This window comes from Oncorhynchus mykiss, chromosome 21 (genome assembly GCF_013265735.2).
Source record: "Oncorhynchus mykiss isolate Arlee chromosome 21, USDA_OmykA_1.1, whole genome shotgun sequence".
Taxonomy (NCBI): Eukaryota; Metazoa; Chordata; class Actinopteri; order Salmoniformes; family Salmonidae; genus Oncorhynchus; species Oncorhynchus mykiss.
In genome coordinates this window covers 42,004,046-42,031,382 of record NC_048585.1, presented here as the reverse complement: position 1 = coordinate 42,031,382, position 27,337 = coordinate 42,004,046, and the positions used below count along the sequence as shown (strand labels likewise).

Genomic DNA, 27,337 nt, shown 5'->3' with positions numbered 1-27,337 from the left:
TCCCACGCCCACCTCTGACGCGTCAACCTCGACAACGAACTGTCTAGAGACGTCAGGTGTAACAAGGATAGGAGCGGATGTAAAACGATTCTTGAGGAGATCAAAAGCTCCCTGGGCGGAAACGGACCACTTAAAGCACGTCTTGACAGAAGTAAGGGCTGTGAGAGGAGCTGCCACCTGACCGAAATTACGGATGAAACGACGATAGAAGTTCGCGAAGCCGAGAAAGCGCTGCAGCTCGATGCGTGACTTAGGGGCGGGCCAATCAATGACAGCTTGGACCTTAGCGGGATCCATCTTAATGCCTTCAGCGGAAATAACAGAACCGAGAAATGTGACGGAGGAGGCATGAAAAGTGCACTTCTCAGCCTTCACAAAAAGACAATTCTCTAAAAGGCGCTGGAGGACACGTCGAACGTGCTGAACATGAATCTGGAGTGACGGTGAAAAAATCAGGATATCGTCAAGGTAAACGAAAACAAAGATGTTCAGCATGTCTCTCAGGACATCATTGACTAATGCCTGAAAGACAGCTGGAGCGTTAGCGAGGCCGAAAGGAAGAACCCGGTATTCAAAGTGCCCTAACGGAGTGTTAAACGCCGTCTTCCACTCGTCCCCCTCCCTGATGCGCACGAGATGGTAAGCGTTACGAAGGTCCAACTTAGTGAAAAACCTGGCTCCCTGCAGGATCTCGAAGGCTGAAGACATAAGAGGAAGCGGATAACGATTCTTCACTGTTATGTCATTCAGCCCTCGATAATCTATGCAGGGGCGCAGAGACCCGTCCTTCTTCTTGACAAAAAAAACCCCCGCTCCGGCGGGAGAGGAGGAGGGGACTATGGTACCGGCGTCAAGAGCTACAGACAAATAATCCTCGAGAGCCTTACGTTCGGGAGCCGACAGAGAGTATAGTCTACCCCGGGGGGGAGTGGTTCCCGGAAGGAGATCAATACTACAATCATACGACCGGTGTGGAGGAAGAGAGGTGGCCCTGGACCGACTGAACACCGTGCGCAGATCGTGATATTCCTCCGGCACCCCTGTCAAATCACCAGGCTCCTCCTGTGAAGATGAGACAGAGGAAACAGGAGGGATAGCAGACATTAAACATTTCACATGACAAGAGACGTTCCAGGAGAGGATAGAATTACTAGACCAATTAATGGAAGGATTATGACAAACTAGCCAGGGATGGCCCAAAACAACAGGTGTAAAAGGTGAACGAAAAATTAAAAAAGAAATGGTTTCGCTATGATTACCAGAAACAGTGAGGGTTAAAGGTAGCGTCTCACGCTGAATCCTGGGGAGAGGACTACCATCCAGGGCGAACAAGGCCGTGGACTCCCTTAACTGTCTGAGAGGAATGTCATGTTCCCGAGCCCAGGTCTCGTCCATAAAACAGCCCTCCGCCCCAGAGTCTATTAAGGCACTGCAGGAAGCTGACGAACCGGTCCAGCGTAGATGGACCGACAAGGTAGTGCAGGATCTTGAAGGAGAGACAGGAGTAGTAGCGCTCACCAGTAGCCCTCCGCTTACTGATGAGCTCTGGCTTTTACTGGACATGAAGTGACAAAATGACCAGCAGAACCGCAATAGAGACAGAGGCGGTTGGTGATTCTCCGTTCCCTCTCCTTAGTCGAGATGCGGATACCTCCCAGCTGCATAGGCTCAGCTCCCGAGCCGGCAGAGGAAGATGGTAGTGATGCGGAGAGGGGGGCAACGGAGAGCGCGAGCTCCTTTCCACGAGCTCGGTGACGAAGATCAACCCGTCGCTCAATGCGAATAGCGAGTTCAATCAAGGAATCCACGCTGGAAGGAACCTCCCGGGAGAGAATCTCATCCTTTACCTCTGCGCGGAGACCCTCCAGAAGACGAGCGAGCAAGGCCGGCTCGTTCCAGCCACTGGAGGCAGCAAGAGTGCGAAACTCAATAGAGTAGTCTGTTATGGATCGATTGCCTTGACATAGGGAAGACAGGACCCTGGAAGCCTCCTCCCCAAAAACAGATCGATCAAAAACCCGTATCATCTCCTCCTTAAAGTCCTGATACTGGTTAGTACACTCAGCCCTTGCCTCCCAGATTGCCGTGCCCCACTCACGAGCCCGTCCAGTAAGGAGAGATATGACGTAGGCGACACGAGCAGTGCTCCTGGCGTAAGTGTTGGGCTGGAGAGAAAACACAATATCACACTGGGTGAGGAACGAGCGGCATTCAGTGGGCTCCCCAGAGTAACACGGCGGGTTATTGATTCTGGGCTCCGGAGATTCGAAAGCCCTGGAAGTGGCCGGTGGATCGAGGCGGAGATGGTGAACCTGTTCTGTGAGGTTGGAGACTTGGGTGGCCAGGGTCTCAACGGCATGTCGAGCAGCAGACAATTCCTGCTCGTGTCTGCCTAGCATCGCTCCCTGGATCCCGACGGCTGAGTGGAGAGGATCCGAAGTCGCTGGGTCCATTCTTGGTCGGATTCTTCTGTTACGGTGAGTGAATGAGGACCCAAAAGCGAATTAACTTAAACAGAGCTTCTTTAATAACCAAACATAGGTAGGCTCAGATAGACCGGCAGATTCCGACAGGACAGGACAAGGTTACAGCAAACATGACGATAGTCTGGTTCAGGCATGAAACACAACAAACAAGAATCCGACAAAGACAGGAGCAGAAACAGAGAGAGATATAGGGACCTAATCAGAGGGAAAAAGGGAACAGGTGGGAAAAGGGGTGGATGAGGTAGTCAGAGGAGACAAGGAACAGCTGGGGGAAAGCGGGGGAGAAAAGGTAACCTAATACGACCAGCAGAGGGAGACAGGGTGAAAGGAAAGGACAGAAAGACACAACATGACAATACATGACAGTTAGTTTCTTTTCCGCAATGAGTCTGGATCTGAGAACATCCTTGATGATTTCTGGATTGGAAATCATTCTAGACCGTCTGATCAGGCCCAGAAACTGATCGTTTGGGCTAGAGCGAGAACACAGCAACGTTTAGAAAATTCGTCATTGGCTTTGATACTTTGATTGGTAAGAGACGATCCAATTGCTGATGACTTTGTTTTGTACAACATCCCTCATTTTGACGTAACCACAAACGACTTAAAATATATCAGTTTCTGACTGAAGTATGCGAACGATAAGAGCAGTGGAAGAATTCTGTTTGAGTCATCAGGCAAGAACAGTCATCCCTTATTCTTCATATTGTGTGGAATTGTTTCACTGACTCTTTGTCTCTGCATTATCCACAGGGCAACTGTCAACTTGTGAGTCTGAAAATGGACATTGGAGGTTAAGGAACCTGCATTGTAAGTATGAATTTGATGTTCATGAACATTTGTCACGACCTGATTAGGTTGGGCAACCTGATTTGGCCGGGGTGCATTGTAGTTAAGCCTTACCTACCCTAACCCTTTTCCTAACCTTAACATAATTATCCTAACCTACCATGTAAATTCACCTAATCTGGCACGCTAATTCACCCAACCTACTATGTTAATTATCCCTTCCCTGCCAATTTGGTTTTCCTAACCTGTAATTCACCTAACCTGCCACTGGGGCATACGGAACCTTTGCTAACAGTGGAGCCCAACCAAATCAGGTAGCCCGACCTCATTGGGTCCCGACCACACATTAACCCCTAATTCTTCATCTTGTGTGGATTTTATTTTCAGTGACTGTCACATTATCCTCAGGATTACTGTCAACTTGTTTTTAAAGAGCCTATTTTCAAATACAGATAAGTGCACAGAGGTCATTTGTACATCGTATTTTATTTTTCAGATGCGACCTTTCAGTGACTTTATGACCTCACAAAGGGGAATTTCTTTTCCCATTCTTTCTTGTTTTGTGTTGTGTGCTTTAATAATTAATAACTTACATTTCTTGCACATATATCACAAGATATTATGAACTATGCATTACTCATATAGAAAATATGTATTATTCATATAAATATATTGACCATAAATAATCATGTATACTGTTAAATATATTTTAAACAAATACATGTAAATATATGGATAGCACATGTATGTAAAATGCATACTACCACATAAAAAAACCCAGCTAAAATCGAATATGTGGACATATGAGTAACACATGTATTTAGATATACAGTACTTATTTAAAAATATTAGTACATATTACATAAATAGATTTTAAATATATGTTATTATATTAGGCTTTGGTATGGGTAGCTTCTACTTGGGCTGTCAACATCAAACCTGAGACTGGTGTGCTGTTGGTAAGTAACAAAGTTTTTTTTATAGCTAGCTACGTCATTAATTGGATAGGCTATGCCACTATGACACTAGGATATGATACTGTGATGTAACTAGGTAAATACAGTGCCTTCAGAAAGTATTCAGACACCTTGACTTTTTCCACATTGTTACGTTACAGCCTTATTATAAAATGGATTAAATCAAATTTAATCTACAGAAATCTATACACAATACCCCATAATGACAAGGCAAAAACAGATGTACATTTTTAAAAAAAACTTTATTTACATAAGTATTCAGGCCCATTTACCATGAGACTCGAAGTTGAGCTCAGGTGCATCCTGTTTCCATTGATTATCCTTGAGATGTTTCTACAACTTGGAGTCCACCTATGGTAAGTTCAATAGTTTGCACAGGCACACACCTGTATATATAATGTCCCACAGTTGACAGTGCATGTCAGAGCAAAAACAAAGCCATGAAGTCTAAGGAATTGTCCGTAGAGCTCCGAGACAGTATTGTGTTGAGGCACAGATCAGGGGAAGGGTACCAAAAAATGTCTGCAGCATTGCAGGTCCCACACATTTTCTATAGGATTGAGGACAGGGCTTTGTGATGGCCACGCCAATACCTTGACTTTGTTGTCCTTAAACAATTTTGCCACAACTTTGGAAGTATGCTTGTGGTCATTGTCTATTTGGAAGATCCATTTGCGACCAAGCTTTAGCTTCCTGACTGATGTCTTGAGATGTTGTTTCAATATATCCACATTATTTTCCTTCCTCATGTTGCCATCTATTTTGTGAAGTGCACCAGTCCCTCCTGCAGCAAAGCACCCCCACAATGTGATGCTGCCACCCCCACAATGTGATGCTGCCACCCCCGTGCTTCACGGTTGTGATGGTGTTCTTCAGCTTGCAAGCCTCCCCCTTTTTCCTCCAAACGTAACTATGGTCATTATGGCCAAACAGCTCTATTTTTGTTTCATCAGACCAGAGGACATTTCTCCAAAAAGTATGATCTTTGTCCCCATGTGTAGTTGAAAACCGTAGTCTGGCTTTTTTTATGGCGGTTTTGGAGCAGTGGCTTCTTCCTTGCTGAGCGGACTTTCAGGTTATGTTGATATAGGACTCTGTGGATATAGATACTTTTGTACCTGTTTCCTCCAGCGTCTTCAGAAGGTCCTTTGCTGTTGTTCTGGGATTGATTTGCACATTTCGCACCAAAGTACATTCATCTCTAGGAGACAGAACGCTTCTCCTTCCTGAGCGGTATGACGGCTGCGTGGTTCCATGGTGTTTATACTTGCGTAATATTGTTTGTACAGATGAACATGGTACCTTCAGGCGTTTGGAAATTGCCCCCAAGGATGAACCAGACTTGTGGAAGTCCACCATTTTTTTCTGAGGTCTTGGCTGATTTCTTTTGGTTTTCCAATGATGTCAAGCAAAGAGGCACTGAGTTTGAAGGTAGGCCTTGAAATACATCCACAGGTACACCTCCAATTGACTCAAATTATGTCAATTAGCCTATCAGAAGCTTCTAAAGCCATGAAATAATTTTCGGGAATTTTCCAAGGCACAGTCAACTTAGTGTATGTAAACTTCTGACCCACTGGAATTGTGATACAGTTAATTATAAGTGAAATAATCTCTGTAAATTGTTGGAAAAATGACTTGTGTCATGCACAAAGTAAATGTACTAACCGACTTGCCAAAACTATAGTTTGTTAACAAGAAATTTGTGGAGTGGCTGAAAAACGAGTTTTAAGACTCCAACCTAAATATATGTAAACTTCCGACTTCAACTGTATATACTGTATTTTATACCATCTATTGCATTTTGCCTATGCCACTCGGTCATTGCTCATCCATATATTTATATGTACATATTCTTATTCCATCCTTTTACTTAGATTTGTGTGTATTAGGTAGTTGTTGTGGAATTGTTAGATTACTTGTTGATATTGCTGCACTGTCGGAACTAGAAGCACAAGGCACTTCGCTACACTCGCAATAACATCTGCTAACGTTGTGTATGTGACCAATAAAATGTTATTTGATTAATTCGGTTATAACCATTATTATAAGCCGTCTTCCCCTCAGCAACCTCCAATGCTGTATTTAAGATTTTTTGTGTGTCCCTGATTTCACTTTCCACCCTGTTAGTTTGCAGTAATACCCCTTTAAAAAACAGCCCCTTCCCACATTGACATCCCATTCAGGAAATGTCAATCATGTTTTGGGGCGAGAAAACAACAGCGCAAAGCCAAGTAAGTATCAATACTTGTTTTTTTCTATATTTTAATGTTTCATGATGTTTGTCAGTATGCCTGTTAATGGAATTAAAAATTAGAATTAATGATAAAGTAGACATGTGTAGATAGTCAAGGGAAGCAGCAGGTCGAGGGTTAACTACCTGGCTATCTGAATCCCAGAAAAGAAGGTAAGAAGGCAAGCGTAGAGAAAGGGTGAGAGAAAGTTACAAGAAGGATATCAGCAGGGGAAAAAAAGGATGTGTGTGTGAGACCTAATAACTTATCAAAAGTCATAATAGTAATTGTTCCTAAATGCTGAGTAGGAGATAGAAAGAGTGACAAGGGCCAAGAGAGGAAATGAAAAGAGAAGGTAAGGGGACATACAGGGAAAAAAAGAGAGGCAGAGACAACGAGAGAGAGAGAGAGAGTAAGGAGAATCCTCGCTGGGAAACACTTGGACCTTTAAATTAGGGCTATTTTCTGGGAATTATCTCGGTAGTACGTGCCGGAGTGTATGACTACAGACAATTATAATAATAGTGTTATTTGCGTGTCCATCATTTCAATAGTGTTGGTGGTCCAGGGGTTGAATTCTTGCCACCAACGTGGGAGAATCAGGTTCATATCTCAGCCTATGCACCAATAGACTAAAATTCATTCTGATTGTAATTTAAATATTGATATGTTTTGCCGGGAGAGATACGGTTGTTAGTGTTTGTTTAAGATATAAACTGAACGTTTTAATAGCTGGTTTAGGTTAAATTGAAAGACTAATTCATTCTAAATAATAGCGAGGCTATTTCGATGTAATACATTGTCTTGCCTAACTGATCTGCTGGAATAGCGTATTGAGAATGGGGTCGTATTTAAATTACTGTATCATAGAGAAGGGCAGTTACCTAAATTAAAGAAATTCTAAATAATAGCAGAGAGATAATGGCGATAGAGTGGTGCCCACCGAAATGTTTTTCATTCTTATGGATGGACTGACATACGTTATACATTTAGCGAAGTACATGGTACTTTTACATTTTTTTGACATTTCATAAGGGTGAAGCCAAAAGAGAAGAGAAAGTTGGAAAGTTTGGTTTTACTCTTACGATAGAATTAAAGCAGAACTCTGTTTGAGTAGGGGTTATGTTTTCGCCTGCGGGAAAGGATAGGTGAGTTGGTTTTTGGTTGAGAGGAATACAGGTCGGAATAGTTAAAACCTTTACGATTCGTGATAGTTTTGATTATTGATTCTTGGTTGGATTGTTTAGGTAACACCCGTGCATTGGAACAGAAATTTAATGTATTCTAACATTATGATCTGTTTCCATTACGTGGAACAATGTCAGGTCAGTAAAGTGGATGCAGGTTGAGTTAATTTTATTTTGCAGGGATAGTGCATATTAATCACAGTTGTGGGTGTCTAATGGCAGGGTATTCATATCAAGCACTTCGAGAGACTGTTTGCAGACAGACCGAATGGGTTTTAATGTTGCAAAGCAAGCTTGGGCTAAACTAGTCAAGTAGTAGGGGAATTTCATAGATTTGAAGAAAGTATTGTATCCAAGGGTAGCGCATGTTCAATTAAGTACATACAGTGGGGCAAAAAAGTATTTAGTCAGCCACCAATTGTGCAAGTTCTCCCACTTAAAAATATGAGAGAGGCCTGTAATTTTCATCATATGTACACTTCAACTATGACAGACAAAATGAGAAAAAAAATCCAGAAAATCACATTGTAGGATTTTTAATGAATTTATTTGCAAAATATGGTGGAAAATAAGTATTTGGTCACCTACAAACAAGCAAGATTTCTGGCTCTCACAGACCTGTAACTTCTTCTTTAAGAGGCTCCTCTGTCCTCCACTCGTTACCTGTATTAATGGAACCTGTTTGAACTTGTTATCAGTATAAAAGACACCTGTCCACAACCTCAAACAGTCACACTCCAAACTCCACTATGGCCAAGACCAAAGAGCTGTCAAAGGACACCAGACACAAAATTGTAGACCTGCGCCAGGCTGGGAAGACTGAATCTGCAATAGGTAAGCAGCTTGGTTTGAAGAACTCAACTGTGGGAGCAATTATTAGGAAATGGAAGACATACAAGACCACTGATAATCTCCCTCGGTCTGGGGCTCCACACAAGAGCTCACCCCGTGGGGTCAAAATGATCACAAGAACAGTGAGCAAAAATCCTAGAACCACACGGGGGGACCTAGTGAATAACCTGCAGAGAGCTGGGACCAAAGTAACAAAGCCTACCATCAGTAACACACTACGCCGACAGGGACTCAAATCCTGCAGTGCCAGACGTGTCCCCCTGCTTAAGCCAGTACATGTCCAGGCCCATCTGAAGTTTGCTAGAGAGCATTTGGATGATCCAGAAGAAGATTGGGAGAATGTCATATGGTCAGATGAAACCAAAATATAACTTTTTGGTAAAAACTCAACTCGTCGTGTTTGGAGGACAAAGAATGCTGAGTTGCATCCAAAGAACACCATACCTACTGTGAAGCATGGGGGTGGAAACATGCTTTGGGGCTGTTTTTCTGCAAAGGGACCAGGACGACTGATCCGTGTAAAGGAAAGAATGAATGGGGCCATGTATCGTGAGATTTTGAGTGAAAACCTCCTTCCATCAGCAAGGGCATTGAAGATGAAACGTGGCTGGGTCTTTCAGCATGACAATGATCCCAAACACACTGCCCGGGCAACGAAGGAGTGGCTTCGTAAGAAGCATTTCAAGGTCCTGGAGTGGCCAGCCTAACCAGTCTCCAGATCTAAACCCCATAGAAAATCTTAGAAATAGAAAAACGTTTGACCTCTGTCATTGCCAACAAAGGGTATATAACAAAGTATTTTGTTTTGTTATTGACTTTTGTTATTGACCAAATACTTATTTTCCACCATAATTTGCAAATAAATTCATTAAAAATCCTACAATGTGATTTTCTGGATTTTTTCCCTTAATTTTGTCTGTCATAGTCGAAGTGTACCTATGATGAAAATTACAGGCCTCTCTCATCTTTTTAAGTGGGAGAACTTGCACAATTGGGGGATGACTAAATACTTTTTTTGCCCCACTGTATAACCATTGAGGAAATGTAAAACTAATGATTAGAGGGAGTACAATGGAATTATCAATATCATTAGGTTTTGTTTGTAGTCAACGCTTGGGTTTCTGAATCGGGGTAGTATGATGAATGCTGACCAAGTGGTGTTTCTGGGAAAAGGAGTGCTTCATTGTCTTTCTTTGGAATGTTTTCTGGGGGCTGTAATCTTGAAGGGAGCGAGTTAGATAGAGGCATGTTTCTACCAAATTGAAAAGGCCTGGAAATGTTTTGTTTGTTTTTAGCCTTTGGGTTTGAGAAGATTTCCATGTTTCCTAGAGACAATATCTTAAAGGGGTACACACACATATGGAATATTAGAAGTTTATTTTCTGAGTTTTAATTAAACACGTGCATTCTTTTGGTAAAATAATGTTCTGGGAACCTGGATTACAACGTAGAAAATGTTTGATGTTTTTTTTTTTTGTCGAATATAGTAAGAAACATTACTGTGAAAGGGTGGTATGACTTTTGACCTCTATCATGGCTTACCTTTGTTGTCTGAATTTAAGGTAATTTGTACTACTGATTTTAAGGTGGCTTAAGTAATGTTTAGAAAGCTAGCAAAGTTTTATTTTCCTTTAGGTAGTCGGCTGTTGTTGTATGCAGTGTAAGAAATTTGACACTTAGAGATTATTACCATAGACCTGTTGATTTTTCAAAAAATCCATGAGTTCAGACAGGGAGACATTTAGTCAATATTTGGAAACAACCCACATTTGATACTGACTGTTATAAGAAAGAGAGACAGGCAGATAAAAGGAAAGGCAGACAGAGAAGCCCCCCCTCCCGCACTACTGAGACCTTGAGGGTTGGGGAGTAGCATGAGGAAAGAAGATAGAAGTGACACAGAATGGGTAGATAACAGTTACTGAGTGGAGACAAAAGGGGAATGAAAGCTTTGTTTGTTTCAGGAACTAAGGTATTAGACACTGAACCATTGCCTAGAAATGATTCTGCACAACAGGCCGAAATAGTAGCATTGACGAGTGCCTGCCAAATAAGATAGGGGAGAAAGGTGAATATTTACACAGACAAGCACATAGGCATTTAAAACCATACGAAGTAGCACAGATAAATCTTAAAGAAGATAAGACACTTGACAGAGAATTGTTACAGGATAGCCAAGAACGAACGCCCCAGGGAGAATTGGACATGTGGAAAATGAAAGGGACGATCCTACAAGATAATGTCAGACATAAGGATAATTTACTAATCTTACCTAAGTAATTGTTTAGATGTGCGGCAAATTGATACATGGGCAGAGCCATGTATCAACAGGTTAGGACACACTTTGGGGCCTATTGGATAATAAAAAACATTTTTGTTTTGTAAACAGGAAGTGAGAGTGGAGATAGGGAAGGATGTCTCAGTTGAGTTCTATGTAGACCAAATGGGGTCTCTGACCCCTTGGCAGTCTAGAACTATGAGCCTTTATGGAAGATATCTGTGCAGGTCCCTGTGTAGTTCATGGAAACAGGTCATAGCTCACACCGAGAGAGAGGGCTATATAAATCTACATACCCAGTATGGAAGAAGATGGAGTATAGTGAAGGTGAGGGTTTTTGACTGTAATCCAGAGCGAGGGAAGTATTGCATAAAGGCACGAATTACCATTAATAACGTAAAGAAAGAGAATCTCGGGTTATGGTATGTTGGTTTTGATCAGGTTTCGGTTGACACCATAGTACCATTCCGGGTAGAAGAGGTTAGGGCCGGTGATAGTTCTACAGTCAGACAGAATACAAGCAGAGCCCCTGACAAAACAGATCCTGGCCGTGGAGTCGTCCAGAGACAAGGACCGGTGCAGATAGTCCAGACGAAAGATCTTAAGGAAGTGATTGAGATGGAAACTGGTTATGGGGATTCCAAGTATACAGCCAGATCAGTAGCGAAAGAAGAATGTTATGCTTGCGCCACAGCAAAACCTCAGTTGACAACCATCCCCTTTCCACTTATCTGTATCCCCATGTGCCCATTACATCCAGACGTCCCCCTTTCACAGTTACAGGAGGAAATTATTATTGTATGGCTCGATACATCACACACGGATGGCATGTGGGGGAAGTAAGAACATGCAGTAGGACAGAGAATGTTACAACCGACAAGACAATGAGGGACCTGGGTGGTTGAGTTCCGAGGACTTTAGTAAGATAAAAAGGCCTTAGAGCGGATGTCTGGTGGTTGTGTGGAGGTATGAAGCTGTGGCCTAACCTGCCTACAAATTGGACCGGTATTTGTGCACTAGCGCAGTTAGGCATGCCCTTCACCCTTATCCAACACAAAGAGAATTCGGGGGTGGATAATTCTCTAACAAATTGGTTTGACAGTATGTTTGGGAAATGGAAAAATGTCGTAATCACTGTGTTGTGGGCAACTTTCACCTGTATGAGTGTTTTGGTTCTGTGTGGTTGTTGTTTGGTCCCCTGTGTGAGAGGTTTGATTACCAGGACTGGAGAGGTCAATGACGCAACAGGTGGTGAGGTACGGACCGATTCCGAGCTCCGGCCAGTGGGATGACGAATACAAGCCTCCAAGCCTAGGAGATGGCTCCGTTTCTTTTAACTATTAGGAGCCCATGTTGGATGAGACTATTTTTAATGTTTAAGACTGTTTTTTTAATGAAGATTGTAATAAAAATCCTAACAGGAAGCGTTATGATTGGATGTTGGTCTATAACAGTCATTGATGAATATCGAATGTACATACATGTATTGGTTTGAATTATTCTTGTGTAGCATTTATGTTTCCATATAGTATTTGAGGTATCAGTGTGTATTATTTAGTCATTAAGGGTGGATTGTTAATGGAATTTATATGTTTAAATGAATGATTAGAATATTCCACCCTGAAACCATATGATTGTATGAAATTGATTAGGATCATACAATTATTATTAATGATGTGTGTAGTTTTAGTCAGAATTAGGGTAAAACAATATCTCTGTACAAAATGACTTTATAGTATCTTAAACACAGACTGTCTGAGCAAAATTTGGTGCCGACCTTGGCTGGGGGCCACTGAGAGATTTGGGAGAGGGCAGGGAGTATTTCTCACGGCATCCCTGATCTTGGGGGAGGACAGGGAGTGCTTCTCACGGTCTTCATAATCTATGTCGGTTGGGTAGGGAGACAGTATGTGAACAGGATACCTTCTGTTTGTGTGTGAAAGTATGTGCGTAAGGAGCTAGTATAAAATGAATGGTTTTGTACAATGAAGCAGCGCTCTCGTTAATAAACATTTTGACTATTTTAGCTGGGCCTCTGTCTGTTTAATTCAACCAGTATCTTACAAATTCTGGGTTGCAGACCGAGTAGTTTAATTGAATTAGGTTATGAACATTGAGAACATCATTCCCGTAACAATGTCTCACTCTAATATTTCTGCCCTGTCAGGCTACATTAGATGAACATGTTATTCAATTTTAGAATTTCAAAATATGTTTGACAGAAAAGTACAAAATGATCAGCGTTAACAATTATGCTAGCGGGATCTTGATCACTCACAATGCTATGGCTAACTTAGCCTCCAAATTAGAACCCTGTTAAGTTCCATATTAGGGATATGCATGCATCTAACAGGGTGGAAATTTAGTCAAAAAAGCTAGAAAATGAATTACTTATGTCAATATTTATATAATACATATATATTTAGATACATTTGTTTCTAATTACATTACAATGAATAGGACTACTGACATATGTGATATATGTCATTGCAATGTATATGAAATTATAATAATTAAATTGTAATGTAATTAGCAACTATATATGTGTGTATCACAGCCGGCTGGTGGCACCTTAATTGGGGAGGACAGGCTCATAGTAATAGCTAGAACAGAATAAATGGAATGGTATTGAACACATCAAACATGTTTTCGATGTGGTTGATACCATTCCATTCACTCTATTCCAACCATTATTGTGAGCCGCCCTCCGCTCAGCAGCCTCCTGTGTGTGTGTGTGTGTGTTATAAGATATTAAAACGGTTACATGCATTTGTTAGGGAATGGCATCATCGCTCAGGGCTCCTGAAATGCAGCGGTGTTACCGAGCACACCGTGATGCAGACCCAGGGAAAATACTAAAGTATTTTGAGAAAGAGAGACAGATGTCAGAGAAACAGGGAAAAGGAGGATAGCAGATGAGTCAGTGAGAGAGAGGTGTGTTAAGGGAAAAAAATGGAGAGAAGAAAAGGCCAGAAAGACTCAAAAGTGAATGCCATGCTGAGACATCATCCTGTCCATCCAACCATTAGAATATTCATTCTGTTGCACTCATCATTGGTCGAAACATTAGATCTAAATATTGCAACACCATAAAAGAAAAGAAGAGGCAGATGATTGCAAGAGTAACTAATGGGAACATAGTGAAGCAATACCGACTGCAAAGGCTCGCCCAGACTACTCTAGGTTTTTAAAAGAAGACGGCTGGATTGGATGGAGATCTTTGTACCTTTGTGTGGGCGAAGAGAAACCGCGCATCTGCTGAATCCGAGAAGGGATGATGTGAGTCGCATGACTACAGAGAAGAAACAAATGGTCACGCGAAACAAACAGAAAATGCAAAAAAAAAGTTTGCTGACAACCAAGGAAGAATCTACACAGGGGAAGGCTCGATCTCCTACTCTTTCTTTTGCACCTTCAGGCCATTTTGGGTTGCGGCACCAACGGGAAGCCTTTACATCCGTGGGTGTTTATCGTCCAAAAACTGCAGTGAAAGGCACAATGAAGATGCATCAAGTGATAAGTGTGTTGCCAGGTCACATCAAGTACAGAAACATAACCTGTTTCTGCCAAAGAGATGAGGGGTCATGGCCTGTCCCTGCTTTGAGTTAAAATAAACAACTCTAGAAGCTGTAGAGGCCCCAATATTCACTCTAGAAACTGCCGAGGCTCCAATATCAACTCTAGAAGCTGCCGAGGCTCCAATATCAACTCTAGAAGCTGCCGAGGCTCCAATATCAACGCTTGAAGCTGCCGAGGCCCCAATATCAACTCTAGAAGCTGCCGAGGCTCCAATATCCACTCTAGAAGCTGCCGAGGCCCCAATATCCACTCTAGAAGCTGCCGAGGCACCAATATCCACTCTAGAAGCTGCCGAGGCTCCAATATCCACTCTAAAAGCTGCCGAGGCCCCAATATCCACTCTAGAAGCTGCCGAGGCCCCAATATCCACTCTAGAAGCTGCCGAGGCACCAACATCCACTCTAGAAGCTGCAGAGGTGCCAACATCCACTCTAGAAGCTGCCGAGGCTCCAATATCCACTCTAGAAGCTGGAGATCTCCAATAACTCTAGAAGCTGGAGATCTCCAATATCCACTCTAGAAGCTGCCTAGGCTCCAATATCCACTCTAGAAGCTGCCGAAGGCTCCAATATCCACTCTAGAAGCTGCCGATCTCCAATATCAACTCTAGAAGCTGGAGATCTCCAATATCCACTCTAGAAGCTGCCGAGGCTCCAATATCCACTCTAGAAGCTGCCGAAGGATCCAATATCAACTCTAGAAGCTGCCGAGGCGACCAGAGGCCATTCACTCTCAGCATTTCTGTCAGTGGTATGTGGTGTGCTACGACAATGAGCCATACCCAGGAATCATAACAGATGTGGAGGAGGATAACATCCAGGTGCATGCACCATAATGGAATAAAACATATATTCTGGCCAAGCCAACGCGACGACATCAGCTGGTTCTCTGACCACCAGGTAGTATGCCTGATCCCAGCGCCACAGGCACTTAATAAAAGGTCTGTACAAATGGAAAAGTGTACTTGGAGGACCACTTTGGAAACAATTGAGCTACAACTGGAGCAAAGGGACTTGCAGTATGTGGAGGAGTGGAGAAAAGGCGAGAGAGGGGTGATGTGGAAAGGGTTTCGGAAGGGAGTGAAGTGGCAAGGAGGTGAGAGGGAAGAAGTGGGGAACTTTTTAAAGGTTAATGTATCTTTTTATGTATGACATATTTTATAAATGCTGTTGAAAACTTTTTGAATAACCATTTTATTAAGCTTGAACCGTGGAGTTTGAATTTTTTAGCAAAATGAGTAGTGTCATTCAACTTTAACTAACAGTGATTTTCAAAAAGATTCCAATTGTTTTACATCTAGCTATGTTGTTCTAATACACGTGTTTTAATAATCTGTTTTTATGTTGTTTTACAAACTTAGGTTGACAATGTTTTTAAAAAGACAAAACATTTAACTGAAATTAAATAAATAGAAAGTTGTTCTAATTATAAATGTAATGTTTTTTTGTTTTTTTTTACCATTTCACAGATTTCAAAGTTCATAAAATGGCTGGGTGGCTGTCCACCCTGTTATGCTTTATCCCACCCTGTTAGGTCAGTCATTTAAAATCATAATTGAACAATACCATCAAATGTTATGCATATCTTTGTGGTAATTTGTAGAGATAGAAGGGGTCAACTACATATGCAAAAATATTGACCAAATTCTGTTACAAAAAAATGTGATGCACATGAAGCAAGCCCAGGTTCTGAAAATAACATGTTTTGCTCAATAATCATTGATTTATAATTATTTGAAGAAAATAAATTAACGGAATAAAGTAAGGGACATTTGATGTCTTAGAAAATCTAACTCTAGATATATACATGCATTGTTAACACACTTTCAGATAGTTTTGTGTATGTCCCTAACAGGTGTGAAATAGCCCATGGTCCATGTGTGAACAACCTGCCTATATTTATTAGGATTTAAGTGCCTGAGCTTGACCAATATGTTTTTCTGAAAGTCAAGTATGTATTTCTTCTGATAGAATACAAAACAAATGAAAAAAAAAAAATGTTCACGACATTATAGAATATTATGCTGTTGGACATTTGAGCTGATTGAAGACCACGGGCATTCAACACTCAGTAGTTTGTATCATTTCCACGGTAATATGTATTTACATGGCGTGATGAAACCAGAGTTCCTAACCCCATACTTCCAGGAAAGCTTGAGAAACAGACCAGGCCGGGGTTTGAGGAAAAAAAAGTATTCCTTAGTTGTTCATTTTCTTGAAATCTTGAAATGTCTTGAAATTTGAGCCAATGTCTTAAGTAGTTGAACATGTTATTACTCCAACCTTGTGAAAGCGACAAACTGACACGTTTTCATTTTTGTCAAAAACAACTTTTATCGAATTAGTGGCTTTGATTTGACGGCCTGCACACGCGCAGTTCGGCGCTAGACGACGGTTAGACCGTTTTCTATGCATGAGTTTAGCGAGCCTCGTCGGTATGACCTCGCCTACAAGTGTGATCGGGGATTTCTATTGGAGAAGCACTTTTAGCTTCATACTTTACCGTCTTTGATGAAACGTTTAAACTAATTTGCAAGATACTTTCGTAGCAAGGCGTTGTAAACGAGTGTTTTATGAAACACATTCCAGATACTGGCTCTTGCCATAACGGATGACAGAAAAAATAACAACCAGATAGGATTGCCCGCTGCAGCCATCACCAAGTTAAAAAACAACAACAACACAAAACAGCTATCACCAAGCTATGCTAGCAAGATGCTGTCATCTTGGTTAAACACATGGTCAACGCACGCTTTAGCCTACACATAGAACTGAATTAGCTGACCATGTTGAGATGGGTGAGTCAGGGGAGAAGTCCTCAACTTCAAAACTTTGTTCTCTCCCAAAGCAAACGCTAGTTTATTTTACCTCGCTGTATTCACTACTGCACTTGTTTGTTGTGATTGAATGACACGTCAACATAAAACCACACCCATATGACAACTCTTGTTTGCCTGGCTTCAGTCATGGCCGCTAGCATTTTATAATGAAAACTAGCGCAGCGGTCTAAGGCACTGCATATCAGTGCTAGAGGCGTCACTACAGGCCCTTGTTCGATTCCAGGCTGTATTACAACACCGGCAGGGATTGGGAGTCCCATAGGGCAGCGCACAATTGGCCCAGCGTCGTCTGGGTTGGGGTTTGGCCGGGGCAGGCCGTGAGTGTAAATAAAACTTGACTTGCTTAGTTAAATAAAAATAACATTTAAAGAACGAGTCCAGGCAGGAAGGGAAAGAATAATGACAGTGCAAAAACTGTGGTTTCATTCACAAACTAATGGTTGTGATGGTAGCAGTGGTTAGGATAAATAATCCTTTAGGCAGAAAAGGTCAAATAAACAGGAGTGGCTAGGCTACAATTAAAACAAAATCATTTTCAGAGTTTACAGAACAGCGGCAAAACCAGGTAGAAATACATTGCCTCAACAAACAGGGGTGCACATAACCAAAATGATAAAACCTGCGGGAAAAAGGGTAGCAACCGCGGATATAAACGCACATGTTAGCGGACGCTCCTCATAGTAGAACGAAGACGTGCAAGAGTGGAGCATCAGTCACATGACAAACACAAAGTAGGCAGTCGAAAATAAATGCACAAACTGAAGAAAAAGTATTTCCCTCTAATTACACAGCTAATTGGGCACTTGTTCAGCCTGGGTGCCAGTCTATTTCTGCTTTCAACTCCTAATGGAATGTTAATGCAAAAACAATGACAATGGAGTAGGCAAAAGCACAAACAGTTCTGGGAACATGTTGCACTTTTAGGCATATTTAAAACCAGACTAGAAATGTTTAAAAAGTTGGTATGACAGTTGGAACAGTTTTAAAAAGTTGGTATGACACAATTTACTCAAAAGCGCACAAGAACGCCTCACCGTCACAAGACTATGCCATTTAATCCAGTTTTTACATGATACACCCCCCTCTCCAAATCAAAACCAAACATGGATTGCAATGTCGTGTTCTCACTCGCGCGCACACCAGTCTGTGTTTCACACCTGTTTGTGTATCTAATCAGCCTTGCAATATGGGCACCATGCTGCCCCAGACGGGAAGTAGAGCACATGTGTGTGCACAAAGCCAGAACAAAACATTGGCATCCATATTACATTTTTGATTTTCGGAGGGGGTAGCCAACTGGTCTATATGAAAATGTGATTGACAGAGAACAATGACAAGCATATAATCTACTTAAAGTGGTTTCCACTCTTCAACAGAGGTCGACAGGATGATGTTGTAGAGCAGTTTGGTACCGTATGCAGAGATCTAGCTTGCTAACGAGGGAGAAGAGGCGAGGGGGACAGAGTCTGAAGAGGGAGGAGGAAAAGAGAGCGCGTGGATGAAAGCGCGGCAGGCCTGGTAGGGGAGACCCCCAGGGGAAGCGAGGGAATGTAAGAAGTGGAGCGATAGATTGAAAAGGAGACCGGGAGAGACCAAGAAGAGACGCATGTCTGTCTACGGCACCACAGTGAGAAAGTGAGCAGCAGGCAGCAGTGACAGCGAAGGAGGAGAGAGAGAGGAAAGGAAACGAGGGGGCTGAGAAGAGGAAGGGAAGAAAGAGAGAGAATAAGAAAATCTGGCAGTGAATGTCAGGCATGGAGAATACGGTTGGCAGTTAGGGAGAAGATGAGGGAGACACTTGAGTATTATTTACAGCGTATTGGAATAGAGTGGAACGCACCTGGTAGAAGTACCTTGTTTTATTATTCTGGAACTCTGACATTTGGAGTGTAAACAGTAGATTCTGGAATAATGTTAATTTATGATGACTGAGAATACGTTCTGAATAACAATGCAGGCTTTCTAATGTCTGGGGGATGATAATGGCGAAGTCATCCGTTGACTACGGAGAGGGTAAAGTGAAACTGCTCGTCAGAATAGGGACATACTACATGATATCTGGTCATTTTCATGTAAATGGGCCCGTGAGCACCAATGTGGTTTATAAGAGCATATCAATTTGGGACTCAAATGAAAGCAAGAGTCTATATTTGAGAAATTAAGGCATATACATTTTTCAACCACTTTCCCAAAAAATAAAATAAAAATAAAGCAAATGCTTTGATTTCTGGTCAAACGGATGGAAAAGGCATCTTACAAAAAAAAGTCTTAAAACGTATTAGAAATACATCAAAACCAAATAATGTTGAAGATCCCTGCCAACTAATATCAACACTTATGATTTCGTTTTGGAGAAATGCTCTGCCTTCTGTAAGTTTAAGATACATTGTGTGGTACCTTGAAATTCCGTTACCAAAAACCCACATATCTTTAAGATCTTTTCTAATTTCTCTCCCTCATGAGAGACGATAATGAAAGTAAAGGTAGACCTATCAATTAGTTACTGTTTTTACTGATATCAATTCTGTTTATGAATTATTAAGTGATTAAAATTCAAAAAATCAAACATTTTTGCAATCGAATGGGCTACAGATGGCTTTACAAATTTGGACAGCACAGTACAACACTGTTAAGAAAAGCAGAGTATAGTTCAGTACAGCACAGTTCAGTACAGGAAAGAAAAGTAGAGTCGAGTTCTGTACAGTAGAGTTCAGTACACAGTTGAGCACACTAGAGTTGAGGACATTAATGTACTGTACTCTGCTGTACTATGCTCTACTGTACTTTATTGAACTCTACTGTTCTGTGCTGTACTCTACTGAGCTGTACTTTGTCCAAACTTGTGAAACATAGACATCTATGATTGGTTCAGTTTTGGACCAACCAAATTTGGTCTTGTTTGGGGGCAAAGCTAATTAAAATAATAGCCCGTGTGTAGAATAATACTCAAATATGCAAAGGAGGATATTGCATATTTATACTTTTGTGTACATATTTAGGATACAGAAGAGAATAACATTCATATCCATAAATATGTGTTTCTGTGTAGTACAGATCAGTGACCCATGATGAAATTCTGTTACCGCAATTCCATGACTGGATGTAAATCCCCTTCACTTACTGTCGTTCAATAACAAAAGGCTCAATGCTCAAGTCAAGGTGTCACGTCATATCATATCATTCTATCTGCAGACATTGTTGAATCTTCATTCGGAGCAGATAGTTTTTTGGAAAAGGTGGACTCAAAAAGCAGAGGGAAATTTTACAAACATTCTTCTAGTAAATGTGTTTTTGTCAAATGTTCTTTGTTTGGCATACATTTAAAGTGACACATCTGAGTCTCAGCGCAATTCCGTTACCGTGGAATTGCCCATCTTTAGATCGGGTGTCATTGGATGTCATCACTTTCTAGCCAATTAAGTCAAAGCCATATGTGTGACTCCGCTGTGTGTGTATGTGAGGAGAGTAGGGGGGGGAAAGGGGTCCGTCAGACAGGTGTCTGTTTTGAGTGCCTGAAATATAGAGCTGTTGTTGGGGAGTTTAAGGGAAGAGTGACAGGCGAGAAAGAAAGAGAGAGTGAGGAGGGGCGCTCATATGCAATACCTCTACGAAGATCATTTAATTTATTTGTCTTGTTTTCCATTTCTTGTAACATGGACTTTTCTGTAATTTAGAGAGAGAGAGAGAGAGAGCGATAGGGAGGCAGGCAGCAGTAGCAGAGTGAGTCAGACCATCCCTTAGGCTGTGGGAGAAGTAGCAAGGAGAGAAGACCTGCTAGCATAACTGTGAATATTCATAATTTTAGACCTGAAATGGCCAACGGCTAGGACAGTGATTCAGACCAACCAGGCATTGTGATGATAAGTACCCAACTCCATCTCAGCGTATCTCATCAGATCAACAGTTTTAAATCTTCATTGATAGCTGGCTAACATCTATTATCGTTATCTGTGTTTGAGTGAACGAGTGAGCGAGACTAGTTGAGTGAGTAGGTGTGTCAATGTTTTTGATCAAGAGAAGCTCATAACAGATTATGGTGTGTAGACGATACATTTTCCCGGTGCACTGATCTATGATCAGGTTAGCTTTTTCTCCATCCAAGGGCCTAGGACAGGGCTGAGGCACTTGTAGTTATAAACGGGTCCTGGATCAGTGACGACAGCCCCATATGCAGTCATTACAAACCCCCCTCCCCCTCTTACTTAGCGCTCAGAACGGACCAGGCTGCCTGGCTGACGCTTGTGTTAAGAGAGGGAGAAAATAGCCAACAGACCCCTTGAGATAAAGTTATGTGTCACTAAGTGATGGGTGGACATATCTCAAAACTCACAGTTAATGGATGTTCAGACCTCTATCTTATGACTTAGTCAATTAATAATACTGTGATGGACAGGGATGGGCTCTAAAGCACTTGGAACAATAAAACAACAAAAAAATGGACTGTAGGATAATGTCACATGATTTTGACTTGATGTGGAGTGAGAGTGAATATTATATTTATCTGAAACAAATCATTTTTCAAAATTGCTTTTCAGGACATATTAGGAAAGTTTCAGTCCTCGCAGAAATAGTAATGATTTTTTGGAAAATAAATGTACAGAGGAATAGAGATAGGAAAAGCACTAGAAAGTGAGAATGTATGAACATTTTGTAACCTCCCTCATTCACCCTGTTGAATGATCTGTGTTTTTTATTGAGATGCACTTTTTGGCCTGGTCTCCCTTGATAATGGGACTTCTTGGTTAAAGAAAGGTTAAAAATGTCCAATGTAGCCGTTTTTAGCTCAATATCAAATCATTTCTGGGACACAATTAAGTACCTTACTGTGATTGTTTCCAATTAAAATGGTAAAAAAAAAAGAAACAAAGCTTCTGAGCAGAGACATTTCTCACACAAGAATTTTGCTATGACTGTCTGGGAGTGGTCTGAGTGGGGAGGGGAAAACTGAAAACTAGCTGTTATTAGCAGAGCGTTTTGGAACTCCCTTCCTTATTGGTCTACTAACTACTTTACTGACTGGTGATGTCACAAGGCAGGCCAAAACTCCACCCCACCAAAACAGGCAGACATTTCAGGTGATCTTTTCAAATAGCTCTTACACTAAAAGGGAATTATCATAATTTTCACAATATTATTTTAACCTCATAATGTGGAAAATCTGCACTGGGACTTTAAAAAAAAGTCAGTCATTGGCTCTCCAACTACAGTGGTAGGTGTGACATCAGCCATGGCTATGATGATGTCATCAGTAGGTGACTGTGGGGTTGCCATACTGTGTGTTAGTCAGAGTACAGCAGAGTACAGTACACTAGAGTGTTCATGGAGGCACCACTTGTAGTGTGTGTGTGTGTGTGTGTGTGTGTGTGTGAGAGAGAGAGAGCGAGCGAGCGAGAGAGAGAGAGAGATCAGCATTATGCCTTTTCACACTGCTATCACACTCACACTCCACCCCCTCAAAACAGGCTGGGATCAAGCCCCATCCTCCCCCAATACACACACACACACACACACAGGGACTCTAGGGGTTGACATGCCTCTCCATATATTAACATAACATCAACCCGCACATTCATTCTCCATATGACAAAAATACGTTGTGACAGATGCTCAATATCGATCAATTATAGTGTATTAACTTGATTTCAAAATGACTTTTTTTTTGGTCAGAGTGATGTTTCACACCATGATGCAGAGCAGAGTAAAACCTTTTCAAGCACATCAAATGTACATGGATTTTTACAGCAACGATAGAAAGGAGAGGTGGAACAGTAGAGGCCCTCCTACGCAGACAGGCAGGATGGATGAGAGGAGGATGGCACTCTGCTAAACTTATATAACAATCCAATCGTGTGAAATCACAATCTGAGGTACCCGGTGAACAGAGACAATAGCCAGTCTGAATGGAATGGCTCCTATATAGCACCAGCCCTATAGATCCTGGTCAAAAGTAGAGGCATTTGGGATGGGCACGCTATTCCATAGCTATTTTTTAGCAACGCGGGTATATTTACATATACTAATGTTGCTTTCAATTGTATTGGGTTGCACAAAATCAGTCCACAGGAAGCCAGAGGTTAAATACAATTCAATTTCAATTTCACCTGCTGAATGTCCCTGAACAGCGGACGTCCAAAATATCACTGTTGGTTGTTTGTTTTCAATGTAACACACACTATTTTAATGAGTGATACCATAGAATAACAGTCCTGTTTTATTTGGTTACCAATCCAGAACAGATTGCTTAAATTTGGCCATTTCCTTATACTTCTACATGTACACTACATTACCAAAAGTATGTGGACACCTGCTCGTCAAACATCTCATTCCAAAAACATGGGCATTAATATGGAGTTGGTTCCCCCTTTGCTGCTATAACAGCCTCCACTCTTCTGGGGAGACTTTCCACTAGATGTTGGAACATTGCTGCGGGGACTTGCTTCCATCAAGCCACGACCATTAGTGAGTTTGGACATGGATGTTGGGGCAGTTAGGCCTGGCTCGCAGGCGGCGTTCCAATTCATCCCAAAGGTGTTCGAAGGGGTTGAGGTCAGGGCTCTGTGCAGACCTGTCAAGTTCTTCCACGTCGATCTCGACAAACCATTTCTGTATGGACCTTGCTTTGTGCACGGGGGTGTTGTCATGCTGAAACAGGAAAGGGCCTTCCCCAAACTGTTGCCACAAAGTTGGGAGAACAGAATCATCAAGAATGTAATTGTAAGCTGTAGCGTTAACATTTCCCTTCACTGGAACTAAGGAGCCTAAACCATGAAAAACAGCCCCAGACCTCCACCACCAAAACTTTACAGTTGGCGCTATGCATTCGGGCAGGTAGCGTTTTCCTGGCATCAGGGAAACACCGTAAGACTGCCAGATGGTGAAGCATGATTCATCACTCCAGATAACAAGTTTCCACTGCTCCAGAGTTGTTGGAAAAGTGGCCTCCTTTGACGGTGACATGTTGAAAGTCACTGAGCTCTTCAGTAAGGCCATTCTACTGACAATGTTTGTCTATGGAGATTGCATGGCTATGTGCTCGATTTTATACACCTGTCAGCAACGGTGTGGCTGAAATAGCCAAATCCACTCATTTGAAGGGGTGTCCACATACTTTTGTATATATAGTTTATTATCAAATAGACAAGGATACAGGTCTGAAGCTCCATACCTGTGTGTGCCATCAGACAGCTATTTTCGTAATGTGACAACAATAATAGCAAAAAACAACCAACAATTATTGTACATGACTCATAGATGATTATAGTGGCCTGGAATAGATAAAGTTAGACACAAAGTGTGCATAAATTACTGAAAATAGCTGAGAGGTAGCCTACTGTCCAGTGTCCACCAAAACAATTACCGCCAACGCGACTTTAAGTTTCCGGGCATGAAGATTGGGGAAGGAACGGTTCTTGAGAGCGAGGAAGAAAAATAATGAACAATATAATTACACCCCCATGATGATGCGCGTGGCAGTTCCGACTGAGTAAGTTCGAGTAATTACCAATTCCCCGTAACTTCTCTTTCGTAACGATAGGTCTGACAATAAACAGGCATAAATGGCACTTCAGGTGATTTCGAAAGAGCAGTTCAAAGGTGCCCCCACATACTTACATTTAATTACTTACCTCTGCTATCCTATTTTTTATATTCTTCTTAAGATGCTTAACTTGATGTTCGTTGGGTGTTTTTTCCTGTTCAGTTAAAAATCCATGGGATTTGGGGATACAGATAACCGCAACATTTGCCCTTTGGCGAAAGTCTCTCTTTCAGTGAGTGCCATGCTGTGAATGGTCTTTTCGGGAATGCGCCGTTGTATCATAGCGTGAGAAGTTCTGTAGTGATTGTGTTCCAATCCCCCCACGGACGGACTGTTTCCCCAAAGGTCCGCTCAAACCACTCGCTCTCTCTCTCCCCTCCTTGTTCACATTTTATAGAACTAGTAAAATATAAACCAAGTATTTTGTGTCCTACACCTAGAGAATGTGCCTGTACTCCTTTTAAATGTAGGCGGTCGGCTTTTGCATCCAATTTGTATAATGATGACTTCAATAAAGATAAAGATGATTAGTATCTTCCTCTACTAATTTTAAATATATGTAGTTGTTGTCTAGTTGTTAATTCGGAGAGGTGAGGTAACATAAGGATGGGTGGACATCCAAATTGTAATAATGCATGCGTTAGTTTTCATTTCTGGACGCATATATGTCTTTAAAAATGTGTACACACATCTGAAGTTGATTATGCATAGTACTGCAGGGGATTGGGAAAAGTCGTGTCCTAAAAAGGGATGCAGCACTAGTCGAGCGCAGCGCGGCGCACATTGAGGTTTTGGAGACATAGATAGGTGCGTAATGGGTAGATTACACATTGTAATCCCTCATTCATCCGCTGGAGGTCGCAATATACCACATTTAAGACACGTATGGTATAAATGTTATTGTTATAGCTAGAATATATAAAGTATACAGTTGAAGTCGGAAGTTTACATACACTTAGGTTGGAGTCATTAAAACTCGTTTTTCAACCACTCTACAAATGTCTCGTTTTGGCATGTCGGTTAGGAAATCTACTTTGTGCATGACACAAGTAATTCTTCCAACAATTGTTTACAGACAGATTATTTCACTTATAATATACTGTATCACAATTCCAGTGGGTCAGACGTTTACATACACTAAGTTGACTGTGCCTTTAAACAACTTGGAAAATTCCAGAAAATCATGGCTTTAGAAGCTTCTGATAGGCTAATTGACATAATTTGAGTCAATTGGAGGTGTACCTGTGGATGTATTTCAAGGCCTACCTTCAAACTCAGTGCCTCTTTGCTTGACATCATGGGAAAATCAAAAGAAATCAGCCAAGACCTCAGAAAAAAATGGTAGACCTCCACAAGTCTGGTTCATCCTTGGGAGCAATTTCCAAACACCTGAAGGTACCACGTTCATCAGTACAAACAAAAGGACACAAGTATAAACACCATGGGACCATGCAGCCGTCATACCGCTCAGGAAGGAGACGCGTTCTGTCTCCTAGAGATGAACGTACTTTGGTTCGAGAAGTGCAAATCAATCCCAGAACAACAGCAAAAGACCTTGTGAAGATGCTGGAGGAAACGGGTACAAAAGTATCTATATCCACAGTAAAATGAGTCCTATATCGACATAACCTGAAAGGCCGCTCAGCAAGGAAGAAGCCACTGCTCCAAAACTGCCATAAAAAAGCCAGACTACGGTTTGCAACTGCACATGGGGACAAAGATCATACTTTTTGGAGAAATGTCCTCTGGTCTGATGAAACACAAATATAACTGTTTAGCCATAATGACCATCGTTATGTTTGGAGGAAAAAGGGGGAGGCTTGCAAGCCAAAGAACACCATCCTAACCGTGAAGCACGGGGGTGGTGGCATCATGTTGTGGGGGTGCTTTGCTGCAGGAGGGACTGGTGCACTTCACAAAATAGATGGTGTCATGAGGGAGGAAAATGATGTGGATATATTGAAGCAACATCTCAAGACATCAGTCAGGAAGTTAAAGTTTGGTCACAAATGGATCTTCCAAATGGACAATGACCCCAAGCATACTTCCAAAGTTGTGGCAAAATGGCTTAAGGACAACAAAGTCAAGGTATTGGAGTGACCATTACAAAGCCCTGACCTCAATCCTATAGAACATTTGTTGAGTGTAAACATCTGACCTACTGGGAATCTGATGAAAGAAATAAAAACTGGAATAAATCATTCTCTCTACTATTATTCTACATTTCACATTCTTAAAATAAAATGGTCATCCTAACTGACCTAAAACAGGGATTTTTTACTCTAATTAAATGTCAGGAATTGTGAAAAACTGAGTTTAAATGTATTTGGCTAAGGTGTATTTAAACTTCCGACTTCAACTGTATGTACATTCAACAGCCTAATGATTTCTGACCTTCACCTGTAAGTTAGTTATTAGTATTGAATATGTTTTTCTTAGCCAATTAGGATGCCATGGGCAAATGTAACAGCATATGGATAAGATATGACATTTGAATGGAACAAAAGTATATGTCGTTGTATACAGTCTCTTTTTATTTTAGAACAATCAAAGTTTTTCTCCATCCACCAAGTAACCTC

The 27,337-nt window shown here is 41.6% G+C and overlaps 1 protein-coding gene across 2 annotated transcripts in view; it reads right to left on the bottom strand.

The window, feature by feature from the left end:
• The window catches only part of LOC110500448 (ras and Rab interactor 2), a 46,324-nt gene extending 21,256 nt beyond the window's left edge, over positions 1-25,068 (bottom strand). For both annotated transcript variants that reach the window (XM_036957880.1, XM_036957881.1), the window contains exon 1: positions 24,847-25,068. The gene's annotated coding sequence lies outside the window, so the exon portion shown is untranslated. The remainder of the gene's footprint in view (positions 1-24,846) is intronic.
• Between the last annotated feature and the right edge of the window lie 2,269 nt (positions 25,069-27,337).